This window comes from Mastomys coucha, unplaced genomic scaffold, assembly GCF_008632895.1.
Source record: "Mastomys coucha isolate ucsf_1 unplaced genomic scaffold, UCSF_Mcou_1 pScaffold12, whole genome shotgun sequence".
In the NCBI taxonomy this organism is placed as follows: Eukaryota; Metazoa; Chordata; class Mammalia; order Rodentia; family Muridae; genus Mastomys; species Mastomys coucha.
In genome coordinates this window covers 28539952-28553295 of record NW_022196894.1, presented here as the reverse complement: position 1 = coordinate 28553295, position 13344 = coordinate 28539952, and the positions used below count along the sequence as shown (strand labels likewise).

The 13344-nt window shown below is 49.6% G+C and overlaps 1 long non-coding RNA gene across 1 annotated transcript; it reads right to left on the bottom strand.

Annotated features, from left to right (window-relative positions):
• Positions 1-8524: 8524 nt before the first annotated feature.
• Positions 8525-10146, bottom strand: LOC116086379. Its single transcript, XR_004116898.1, has 2 exons — positions 10074-10146; positions 8525-8605 (listed from the first exon to the last, which is right to left on the bottom strand). It is a non-coding gene; the product is annotated as an uncharacterized LOC116086379 (long non-coding RNA).
• Positions 10147-13344: the final 3198 nt, after the last annotated feature.

The following is a 13344-nucleotide window of genomic DNA, read 5'->3' as shown; positions in this document are numbered from 1 at the left end:
CTCCCCCTCCTCTCCCTCCCCTTCTTCCTCTTCTTCCTCTTCTTCCTCTTCTTCCCCTTCTCCTCCTTCCCCTCCTCCCCCTCCACTACCTTCTCCTCCTTCTTTACCTAGCACGCTCAAAATCCTTTGACTACAGAACTTTTTTAGGAGAGCTGCTCCCCAGAAATGGAGACCTCATCAGTTTAATCATCCACTCTGACTTTTACGGGCTACAAGGGTGTCCTGAGTACATGATGTCAGAGACACAGTCACCCTAGGAGTTCTACAGTTGGAGTGCCCTCCAGTGTGGTCCTGGGATATGGTAACACAGTTGATACCCAGGAGACCGTTTACCTGCTGCCGAACCATTTACCAGAAACTACCAGGAGATGAAACCTTGCTCTGACAGTCTTCCAGTGCCTTCCAGTGCCCAGGAAGGCTGGAACCAGAGGCCTGACCGCACTGTGAGATGGAGTCTAAATGTTCATCACAGCCCGAGTCTGAGGCCTAGTGCAGTGTGGCCCAAGCTGGAGTCATCTGAAGGGGTGTGGATACACAGACTGTGGGACCCCCAAACTCTAGGAATACTGGTGCTGTGGTTCCAGGTGGGCCTGAAAAGGTGCCTATCAGGTTCCCAGGTGCTGCTGCTGAGCTAGAAGCTCACTGTGAGACAGATGGTCCTACACTAATTCCCTCACATTCTACAGGTGGTAAAACATGTGGCGAGGTCACAGGCGGTCAGAGGTCGGCACCACCCAGAGAGAGGCCAGACCTTTTAAATTAAAGACCCAGCGGTCAGGGATGAGCTGACAGAGATGAACTAACCTGGAACTCCTCCCCTGTGGAGGGCCAGTCTCCCCACCTCTCACCTGAGACGGCATCGGGTGGGACCTTTTGTGCATGGCTATGAATGACTCAATCCCAAGCCCTGTCTCCATTCCTGGCTGTAGGAGCAGCTTTCTAGGCCCCTCCGCTTGTGTACTCTAGACACCACTCATCCTGAGTAAACACAGATCCAGGAGCTCCTGGCACAGTGGGAGGCAGGGGGAGAACACAGGGAGGAGCTAGAGGGGCTAACCGCTTCACATTTGACTGGGAGGAGAGAGTAAGCGTGACCCTGGCCCCTTGAGAGGCTTGGAGGACCAAGGGATGAGGGGATGCCTCAGAAGCTTTCTCCTATCATTTTCTTGCCTTCCTGTCCTCAACAGGCAGACTCCTTCCAGCCATAGAATCCTTCCTCTCCCTGGAATTCCAAGGCCTCAGAGAGAAATGTAGCTGCCAGGACCTGGCAGACTCTCACTTCCTGGGTAGTCAGGCACAAGGATATTGAAGTTTTTAAAGATTTATTACGTATATGAGTGCTCTGTCATGTATGTAAACTCCTTTGTTACATACATATACGCCTACATGCCAGAAGAGAGGATCAAATCCTCTCATGGTGATCATGAGCCACCATGGTTTCTGGGACTTGAACTCAGGACCTCTGGAACAATGGCCAGTGCTCTTAACCACAGAGCCATCTCTCCAGCCCTGGAAGAGGGTCTCAGAATGATATTCTCCTCAAGCCACCCGGTTCCTGTCTCTGCACCCGTGTCCACAGCCATGCCACCCTGTTCCTTTCTTTGCACCCGTGTCCACAGCCATAACATGAGGTCCCTAGTTCATGTCCTGCAAGAAAAGTACCTAGCCCATTTCCACGCGTAGAAAAAGTTATAAGCTTCCCAACTGATCCAAGGTGTCTGCGAGAATGAGTAGAGAAGGCAGCTCGCAGGCCTAGTACTTCCGACTTAAATGTGAATGTGGACTGTTTCTCTTCCCAAAGCTTGGGGGTGAGGATGGGGTAAGGAGTGGAAAGGGATGGAAGGAGGGACCAAGGATGGCTCTGGAAACTTGGGCCAGCAGGAGGGTGGCCATGCCTTGGAGTTCTTGGGTCTGGGTTGACTAGCCACCCTGAGGAGAAGAGGGAGAAGTGCCCAGGATAGTTCAGGAGCTCAAATTGGTCTCTGAAGCCCTGCTGGTTTCAAAGGGCCGAGCCAAGTAGCCCAGAGACACCCCTCTTCACCCTGTTGACCCTATAGGAGAACCCTGAGACAACCCTTGGAAGTAATAGAGACATCACTGGTAATCTCTCTCCCATACCCTGTACTCCCATAACCCCCCTGCCCCACCCCAAACACCGCTGCAACCATGAGGGCAGGGGGAGCATTGTCCTTTTGCCTGTGACTCCCGAGAGCCCCCGGGGTCCCGATGCTTCCCATGAGACTTCTGCAAGACCCCGGGGGTACTTTTGAGAGACCCCCTCCCTCACATGCCCACCCCTCACCCCCACCCCCAGCTCCTCTGTAGAATGGCTGACAGCTCAGATTCTTCATCCGGGTGAAACCCTTAGGCAAGGATTTTACTTTGAAGGTGAGACCTTCCTCCTCTTTTTATAGGATCAGAGCAAGAGGCAGCTGGCTGAGGTGGCCTCTCTTGATGGTGCTGGATTTAATGACCCAAGGCAGATGGCCACAGCTCTCGTAGCGGAGGGTGTTTGAGCTGGTGTGGGTAGATGGTTCCCTGGCAACCCTTTTCCGGTGGCTTTAGCATCCTTGGTGAGCTGATCCCCACCCATGGTTGACCTGTGGTGGGGTGCTAGGTCTCTGGGTCCTTCTGGGCTATCAGCTGGATACTTTCCTGGCAAGAGGGACTTCCTTCTTCGACCTTTACTCCTCCGACTCACGGACCCCACCAGGCTACATTGTTAATTATCTAGGAGGGCCTCTTATAAAGACTGTGCTTGCCCCAGACTGACTTGTTGGTTGGGTGGAGCTTGAGTACAAACGCAGAGAGAGGCTTGTTTAAAGCTCCTGATTCTGTTGTGTAGACATTGTACTGCTCTGTGAGCCATGGAGTGGTGGAGGCTGCAGGCAGGCGGTTTCTGGAGTCTCTAAAGAGCTCCGAGCTGCAGAGATATTGTGCTTTCCAAGCAAGCAGAGCTGGGCTGGGGTGGCAGGACAGCGAGCTTACTGGTGCTGTTTTGTTTTGTTTTGTTTTTTCCCTGAGGAGGAGGAAATCTAAGAAATCAAGTTCATGTTCAAAAGCACATAGATTCAGGAGCCCTGGGAGCTGTCTTTGAGGAAGTTGTGTGCTGAAGTTAATAAAAAAGTAATAAGCGATCTCTTTCATGTGTGTGGTGCGGCTCACTGTTCCAAGGAGTCCTTTCCCCTCTCAGCCTGCATTTCGGAACATTGGGAAGGCAGAGAAAGAATGGGATGCAAAGAGGCCAGGGTTAGAGGTGCTACACACACCCCACTGCCTCTGGCTTGTCCCTCTCTGGTCCCCTATGGCTATGTAGCCAAGTATCTATTATCCCTGCAAAGAGGCTTGTTTAAGACACAAGCAGGGAGAATGCTGTGGTGACTTACGATTCTCATTTGTTTTAGGATTACTATTGTGGCTGGTTTTACTCTTGTTTGAATAACACAAATACACATCTGTCAAGAACAGTGGGTGGGCAGGCAGAGGCCCAAGGGACCTTGAATTGTGACTGGGAGGTAGGAGTGGGAATTGGGTTGGCAAAGTGCAAGTGGCGTGTGTGGGCTGTGGGACTGAGTGTGTCACATACAAGACAGCTTCAGTGTGCTGTACCACAACAGCCAGAGCCATTCAGTTATCTAGGAGTGCTTTGCTGGGCCAAGTCAGGTGCCTGGTCATCTGGAAAAGGGAGTGAGAGAGGGCCTTTTATGGACACCCAGGGCATCCCCACTGAAGGGCTGCAACCGCAGTCAGTGGCTGGCCTGGAAGTTGCTTCAGGGGCCTCTCCTGAAAGCCCAGCTCACCCTGAGGAATAGCATAAACTGCTGAATCTTTGGTGGGAGCTGCCGACTCCTACAGCCCTCCAGATCTACTATCCAAGGCTGGCCTCGCAGGGACCACCACCCAAGGCCATGGCACATCACTATAGACACTCAGCCCACAGAGCCCTCTGGCCCAGCTTCTTAGAGCTCTAGCTAACCCATGGACACCGTCCCTGCCCTTGGTTATGTCCAATGAGACACAAGTCATTTATTCTGTGTGTCTCTGTGAGGTTCAGACAGGTGACACGGATGTCTGTCAGGGGGACACTTGGAGGGCCTGGGTAGGATGGGGATGGAGAAAGACATCATTGGATGAAACTAGATCAAGATTAGTGCCTTGAAAAGTCATCCGGGACCTTCAGGGACCAAGAACTGTCCTACAAGAAGTCACCTCCTTAAGGGACTCCTTGCCAAAAGGAGGATAACCGAAGAGGGGTGGAGTCTGTTATGGAAGCGCCTTCTCCCACCTCAAAGTATGTCATAGTCTGTTCCTCCTCTGGCTGCGTGACTGCAGTCAAACTCTCTCTGCCTGCCAAGTTGTCTTCCTTTCCTGCTAGGTCTGTGGCTCTGGACTCACCCATGGTTGGCCAGGGCTCTGCCTGTTACCATCCCTTCCTGTGGCTCCCTTTTTGGACACAATCAGAAACAAGGGTCTGAAGGCTGGTGAGCATGTGAGACCAGTCGTATGTCCATCCATCACTGTAAGGTCCCGACGAGCTGCAGGCTCTAGAAGGAAGGCTGTGGATCTCTAGCTGTAATGCTGACTGACCCTGGGCAGGTGGCTTTCCTTCTCTGGTCATCTAGCTCCTCATCAGTGGAAAGAGGCAATGGCTGTCATTGTTCTTCGTGGTGTGTTGTGCGTGGCCTTTGAATCTAGTGCAGAGCTGTTGGTGAGTGTGGGGAGTGAGAGTGGCCATCTTAGAGCTAAAGGAGAATCCGTTCCTTATTCTCTCCTGGGATCCCACAAATCTAGGACAAGGAGGTTTCCTCCTACATAGCAGGGAGCCAAGAAATCATTTTAATTCTCCTCCATCTCCATCATAAAAAATGAAATTGCTGCCTAACCCGAGGGGGTGCTGTGAGGCTTAATGGTGTAATGATAGCAGAGTAGTCTTGCTGGCCAGGAATTTTCCCTCTACCTGCTCCGTAATGGCTTCCCTGCCAAGGCCCTTGCACTGCAAAGCTCTCCCTATCCTCTGTCCTGCTGAGGCTCCAAGTCCTGCTGTGTGTGTAGAGCCTACATCCCGACTGGTCCTTTCTGTGCTGTCTACCCACCCTGGTGTAATGCGGGCCAAAGAACTACTACCCAATATCCTCTCTTTCTCTGAGATGCCTATCCATTATAGAATGTCCAGCAGCAGAGACTCAGTTCACAGGCAATCAATCCCTCTGGCAAAGAGCTCCAGGCATTAACAGCCAAAAGGTTTCAGCATGCATTTATTGTGGGGCTCAGCTCTGGAGGAAAGTGGGGTGCATTAGCAAATGCTGGTGCAGCAGAGCCTCGGTAGGAGGAGGGTGCAGGTACATCCCTGCACAGTTCAGATGCAGCCAGTTACCCCCTACGAGGCATCCCTTCATCTCTGGGCAGTTTGTGCAGTCTTAGGGTTCTGCAAAAGTAGTGAGCACAAGGACAATTGTGCTAGCGAGTAGTCATCCCAGCCTCCCCTGTGAACACCTGTGAGACACTCAGCTAGTACGGGCCTTGTGGATCCAAGTCCCACCCACCTCAGGAGTTTGACCATGGGGGGGGGTGGGGTTGGAGGTGGGTGCTGGGCTATAGGGAAGCGCTGAGACACTGCTCTGGGGGTGGGAAAGCCAGGGCTGGCTCAGGGGTCTGGGGCTGTGGGGTTCTCTGACTCTTGGACATCCAGGCACTGCCGGGAGAATAAACTGCAACTCAATAGTCGAACGCTTTCTTCATGGCTCCCCATGGAGGATCTTGATGAAAGAGACAGTCCGTGGTTCTAAAATATTTATTGACTGTTCATGGTAGAAAATGGATGCATAGTGTACCTTACCTACTTCTCAGGATGGACCAGAGATTAAATACCTTTTGCAAGGAGCAATGTCCAGGAAGGGAAGCTTATTGGCTAAGCCCTCTGGGCCTCTATGTGCCTCATTAGCATGGAGAACTCTGTTTTGGGCCTCTGCGACCATAGGACACGTTTCCTTATGTGAGGAGGGTGGCATGTGTTCCAGGCCAGGAATCTGGCATGGGAGCAGGTAGTGCCTAAGTTTCAGGTGTGTGTCCACTGAGTCTCTGGGTCTCAACCTGCTCTACCTTACCAAACTTCCTGGCATGGTTTAACCATCCCACACAGCCCCACCTGTGAACACCATCTGTGTGGCGCTCAGCTAGCACAGCCCTGCTGCACCTCACCTTCCGAGTTGGTGATAGTGCAGGGGGACGGCTAGGTTGGTTTTGACTAGGGTGGTCTGGACTTGTTGCCTGCAGACAATTAGGTTTAATATCATGGGGGAATGACATCATGTATAAGTAAGTTTGACTATAAGTACTAGAGAAATCCTAAGGGTCAAATGTTTTAAAATGAAACATAAGACTATTTATTCCTATAGAAATATCAGAAGACAGACCAAGTCTCTGACCATGGGCAGGGACACACAGTTGCCATTTGTTTTCTTTCTTTTCTTTCTTTTTTTTTTTTTGTTTTTTGTTTTTTTTTTTTTGGTTTTTGTTTTTTGTTTTTTTAGACAGGGTTTCTCTATGTAGCCCTGGCTGTCCTGGAACTCACTCTGTGGACCAGGCTGGCCTCCAACTCAGAAATCTGCCTGCCTTTGCTTCCCAAGTGCTGGGATTAAAGGTGTACACCGCCACTGCCCAGCGTTTTCTTTCTTTTCTAAATAGGACTTCATTCCCGAGATTACTTCATGACCCAAATGGCTACTCAAGTTTTAACCATTACATCTTCATTCCAGTTATCAGTAAGAGTAAAAAGAGAGGAGAAAGACACATCAATTACCTTTAAGAAAATGTCCCCAGGGGCTGTTAAAATGGCTCAGTGGGTAAAGGTGTTTGTCGCCAAATCCAAAAACCTGAGTTCAATCAATAGAAATCAACCCATAGAACAGAATTGACATCTTTGAGTTGTCCCCTAACCTCCACACACAGGCTGTGATGGGTGCCTGAATGCATGTACGTGTGTACATATACACATGCACACTCCCCTCCACACACACACAAAGTTAAAAAAAATTTAAAAGAAAATGCCTGAAGTTGTACAGTAGGCATATATTTTTCTCAGCCTATTTTAATAAGGGTTCAGCCTCCTCCCTAGCCCACCACCTACCAGAGGTAGGTTTTTAGGATATGGGGAAAGTGGACCTATTTAGAAATAGTTCTTTGGGATGATTCCAATCTTCCTTCTCGGCCCAGTTCATAAGCAAACACCAAACACGAATCAGCAGCTGTGACCCAGTCCGCTTGGCAGACATCACAAAGGAATCAGCAAGGGCAGTTCAATCTAGAAGAAACCTTGAGGCTAGCCAACCAGCCCAAGTCCAACGAAGCCGCAAGAACCTCACAAGAAACTCTTTGGAGGAGTTTCTCTCTCTGAAGTCACCACAAGTGAAGATCAGCAACACAATGTAAGGTGAACCAGTACATGCATGTCATCGGGGAAGACTAGGGAGGCAGAGCAAGGCAAACCACTACTCGAGCTCCCACTGTCTATGGGGTCAAATTTATATTCTTTTTGAACATCATACGTCCTTCCATGTATCTGCTATAGCAAAATATCCTTTCACCCGTGTCTGCTTTAGCAAAACATCATTTGATATAACTGACTTCCCAAAGAAACCAGAACTTCCCACTTCATTGTATTTATCTATTCATTAGAACTTACTCACATAGCCACATCTGCTGCAGGAAATTCTGGACAATCAAAGCCTTATTTAAAATGACCATGAGGTCAGTGAACTATTCTATAGAAGACAGGGAGGACAAATACCAGGTACCAGTGAACAGTAGCTGCCAGTGGTGCGGATCTGTGGAGAAGGCTATACCCTGAGAGGAGGGGCTAAGAGTTGGGGTGTGATGTGTGTCTAACCACTCATCACCCTCTTGGAAATCAACTCATCTGATGGTGACCCCCAGTGCACAGAGACATGGGCATATGCCAGTGCCTTGGACTGGATGGCCTCTGTTCCTTGCTCATCCTCCAGCCAGAAATTGTTCACAATCTAAGTTTGCTTTTCCCCGGGAGGGGCTTGCTTTGTCCAGGCGCTGATTCATATGGTTCCCAAGGCAGATCTCAGTTCCTGATGCTGCCTGAGTTTCTCTTTTGTAGAATCCTGGAACTGCTCCTTGCACTGGGCTATTGGCCACAAGGGACACATCTCTCATTCAGACTTTGCTCTGTGCTCCTGTGGGTCTATGCCCCCAGAAGCTGGAGCTCCCCTCTCCACTAAGGCAGGCTTCATGGTAGGTGTTTACAACCCATTTTGCTTTCAGTGCTGGGCTGAAACTCTGGAGGCATAGGAGCCATCTCTATGCCTTCCCTCATCAAGGACCTAGCCCAGGGCAGGTACCCCTTGGGGATATTCTGAAGGAACACTGATAAACAGAGGTTATCCCAACTCTAGACTTCCCACTGAACGAGAAGTTCAAATCCAAGATGTGTGCTCTTGGATACCCTGGTGGTGGTTCCAGGGTATGTGGATGGATTTAGGAGTCGGTGACTCAGCTGTGTAATTCTAGGTAGATTTAGTTTGAAGCACCAGAAATGGCCCAGCTTACCATCTTCTGAGGGTGGTTCGGCTTCTAGGGCCTATTCAAAAACAGACGGAGGTAGAAAGAAGTTGGCTTTAAGCAAAAAGAAAAACCAAGTACAACCCCAGAGTGTCAAGTTATTAGTATTGATTTGTTTGTGAGTTTTAGAAAGTCTTATGCCTAAGTCATCTAAGTTACTACAATAAAGGTCTCCAGTTGTCTCTATCTCTCCATGGATGCTCTTGTTTCCAAACAGTGCCTGATATGGGGCTTTCAGGAGCTTTGTAAGGAGCTCTTCTTCAAAATGTGTCAAGGGAAGCCCGAGGGCCCTGCTAAGTCCAGTTCTGACTTAGCTAAATCACAGGCTTACTGCCCCCCTTCCTTGCCTCCTCCTGGACACAGTCTAGAGGTAAAGTGGATTTGGATATCCCTGAATTTGTACCTTTGCTCCCTGAAAGCAGATTTCATTATGGTCAGCTTCCCCAAACAGCTGGAGGGCCCTCCCCACTGTGGGAGGTTCCCCTCCTGCCAAGGGGCCTTGGGCTGCCATAACTCCTGTCATGGCCCCTGGGGGACCCTGACTTTTTCTATCACATTTGTGCCTACAGGAAATTCCAGGCGTTTCTGGAGACCATCTTAACTACTCACAATCTTGCTCTTTGACCTGTCTGGCCTGAGTCAGGCCTAGACGAAAGTAAAGTAAATAAATATAATTCTGTTTGATCACACACAAGACATTTATCTTTCAGCAAGAAGCTTCCTGAGGAAGCACAGGGAAACGCTTTGGAATGAGAGACTACTACGTCAGTGCGGCTATGCTGTATGGAAGCCCAAGGTAGGCCACATGGTGGACCATGCTAGGCCAGGCCTCTGATGAGACCCAGCTACCACATGGGTACCCCAAGCCCTACCCTTTTCCCCCAGACCTTCCAGGTCTATATCACTCTCTGGACCATCAAAGGTCCAAGCTTTCTGTAGCTCCCCAGGCTCAGGAGGAAGTGATTATGGCTACTGAGGCCAGCAAGTCCCTCCCGTCCAGGAGGCACGATCTTTCTTAGGTCTGTTGGCCAGTGTGGGGTGGGACTGTGCAGGGATACCCACATTTGGTGCTGTCTGTGGTATGGTCCCTGCTTTCTCGGGTGCTTGAGGTGAGTAGGGGAATGCCAGTCCTATTCAGGTCTGAAACAGAAGCATCTCTTCTCTAAGATGCTTGTCATATCCCTTTTATTTCTTTGTTCTTGTTTGGCCTTTGGACTCTAGAGGACAGTAGAGGTCCCAGACATTCTCTTAGGAAGCTCAGGAAACCTCAAGGCCTTCTGGGAAAAGCATTTACTAGCCAGCTAGTAAGAGTCCTGAGTTTCTCTCCTAAGAGCCACACACAGTAGGCACCTACCCTGAGGGTCCCCCCGGGGCACCTTAAGCTCATCACATTGAACACTGACTGCTCACTAACCCCACTTCTCTTTGCTGCTCCACCCCCCACCCCAGCCTTTCTTCTACTGGGTGTCGAAATTATCCACACTCACCTACGTCTGTCTGGTTGGCTGCTGTAACAAAATTCTTCCCACTGCACTTGTTAACCAATACATATTCATTGGTCTGAAATTTCAAGATCAAAGTGTTAGCAGATTGGCTGACTGGCAAGGGCCGGCTCCACTCTCATAACCTGTCACCTTCCAAGACCCCACTCAGTCATAGCATGAGAATAATGAGTATTAGGTTTAACACATGAACTTTGGATTGGCACAGATATTCAGGCCAGAGCTCCTGACCTGGATATCACAATCTGGGTGTATTAGCCAGCTCTCTAACATTAGAACAAAATCAGACAGGGAACTTTAAAAAGGAGAGAAACTGCTTTGACTCATGGCTTTGAGGGATCCAGTCAATGAGTGGCCTCATTATTTAGGGTCTCTGATGGAGGCACTGGATCAGAATAGTGGGGAGCACTGGGCATAGCAAACTCTTTACACTATGAGCCAGGAAGCAAACAGCAAAATGGGAAATGGACAATGCAGAGGTCCCATAATTCCCCTTTAAAGGCACATACCTAGTGAACTAATGATAGTCTGTTAGGTCTCATTTCCTAAAGGTTCCACCACCCCTCAATAGTATCACCTTAAGGACAATCCTTCAATACATGGGCCTTTGGAGACACTTATCCAAGTCTCCTGACCAGACAATTCTCTGATGTTCCAGAAATGTTCTTTGTGAAGAAGCTGTTTCATTTGATACAGTTAAACTAATTCCTTGTCTTTCATAATCCTCCCATCCACCCATCCCACCACTCACCATTCCATCATACCATCCACACATCCCACCACTTACCCATCCCACTACCCATCATACCATCCCACCACCCACCATACCATCCTATCACTCACCATACCATCCCACCATCCACCATACCATCCCACCACCCACCATCTACCCATCCCGGCACCCATCATACCATCCCACCACTCATCATCCCATCAAACCATCCACCCATCCCATCCCACCATCTACCCATCCCAGTACCCACCATCTCATCCCAGCACCCACCATCCCATCATACCATCCACCCATCCCATCATCCATCCACATATCCCATCCCACCATCCCACCACCCACCAATCCCATCCCACCACCCACCATACCACCCCACCATCCACTATCCCAACACAGCATCCACTCATCTCACCATCCATCCACCCACCCATACCATCATACCATCTACCCATCCCACCATCCATCCACTCATCACATCATCCATCCACCCATCCCACCACCCACCACCCCACCATCCCAGCCTAGCCCATCCCATCCCATCCTACCATCCCAGATCCTTTTGAAGCTGTGTACTGTGATGTGAAGAGGATTCAAGCTGTGTCTACAGGGACAGTGGCCTTTATGACTAGCCCCCATACCTGCAACAGGAGGCAGGTTAGGCCTCAGTAGGGAACTCTCATAAGACTCTCAATCACACTTCACCCCACACAGCAAACATCTGAACCATTCACAATAAGAAACCCAGGCCACAAAATAATGGTTGTCATAAAAATCAAAGATCTAGGATGTGGTAAAATCAGGCAAAATGAGCTCAGTGGGCATAATATATTTTTAGAAAACAGAGTTCATTCACTCGAGGAACTTGAAGGACAAGGACGACTAATATGTGTTCAATAGAGAGAATAAAAGCAGTGGCACTGCCCATGGCCAGACCACATACATCACCAGGAGTGTCTGAAGCACCTGTGTCACAGTTGAGACAGTGTTAGGAGAGATGTGGCTTACACATGGCCACAGAGCTGAGCCCAGTCCTTCTGGTGCCAGTTTCTGCCTGGGGAGGATTCCTTATTTCTATCAGCTTCCTTTTAACCAAGGCAGCTAGAGTGTTCACACACCAGTGGATGCAGCCTTCGGACATTGTAGATTTAGCATTTATAGGGTAAGATTAGCCATTACATGGTTTGTTAGCATTCAGGGAACCAACCATTGGGAATTTCTAGCAGCTCCATCTCAAGATACTTGTTGAGATCTCGGAATGAAGAAGAGAAATAAGAGGAGGGTGTGACTGCTCCTAGGTGGAGGAGAAAGCTTATTGTAGATATGAGGGAGAGCACAGCAAAGGGCAGAGACAGAGGCATCTGAGTGCAGAGTAAACACGACCCTGAGCCTGCCCTGTGAGGAGAGAGGGGAGGGGAGGCCAGGTGACCGAGAAGGAAGAAGGGTACAAAAGGGCTAAGAAAAAAAGGGGGGAACCGAGTAACCAAAATGGCTGGATTCCCAGCCACTCGGAGTAGGGGTCAGGGTACGCCAGCCAGGAGGACCCTGTAATAGGGAGACATTGGTGGATGCTGGGAAAACCTGGCAGCTGGGTCTGCTTGGTATGTTAAATAGGCACCTCAGCTACTTATCCTGGGTTTGGGTCCTAACCATCGACTTCCTGTTTATCTTCCCACAGGAGTGGCTCTGGAACTGGACCAGGCTGGAAGTCTGGTGGTTGATGTTGCGGTCCTGGTCTTGTAGGAGTGAGTGGTGTGACCTTGTCAAAGTCACATTTCTCACAACAAGAGCCTGGCATCCAGACACATGCCCAAGTGCTCACAGTGATGCTACCTGTGAGCCTAAGAGCCTGAAGGTGGCCGTGAGAAGGAGAGAAGAGCACAGAGTCCCTGTGCACATCCAAGCAGACTCCAGCAACACTTACCTCAGGGTGTTCCTGCTCCTCTCATACTCTAAACCAGGGCGGGCTGCTGTGTATGATCAGGAGTGCATGGCACTCAGGAGTAATGTGCCATTCCTGAGTTTAGGTTTACACAAAGACTGGGGCTTCCTCTTTCCTTTTTCTCCATCTCCCTCCCTCATCACTTGTTCTGGGAGAACTGTCTTTGAGCAGCCCTGAAGGGGTCTGCATGCTGCAGAACTTAGGTAATGGCCCAGAGCCATGCAGGCAAGCCATCTTATCTGATACACCAATCTCTAGCCCCAGTGAAGCCTCAGATGTCAGCAGCCCCTGCTCAGCTCTGCTACAATGTCACCAGAGGCCCTGACCAGAACAACCAGCCCAAACTGGTCCAGGATTCCCAATTTCAGAAGCTGGATGAGATAAGGGAGTTTTCATCTGTTCGTTTTTTATTTTTGTACATGCTGCTAAATTTGGAGACAGGAGGAGAATTTGTTATGCAGCAATTGATGACTAATACGTCTCAGGCTATAAATTATGCAGAAGTGAAAGCAGAGGAATAAGTCTGTGTGTGCTGATAAAGACCAGGTACTAAAATGTGTTGTTAAGAGAAAATAAATGCAAACTGC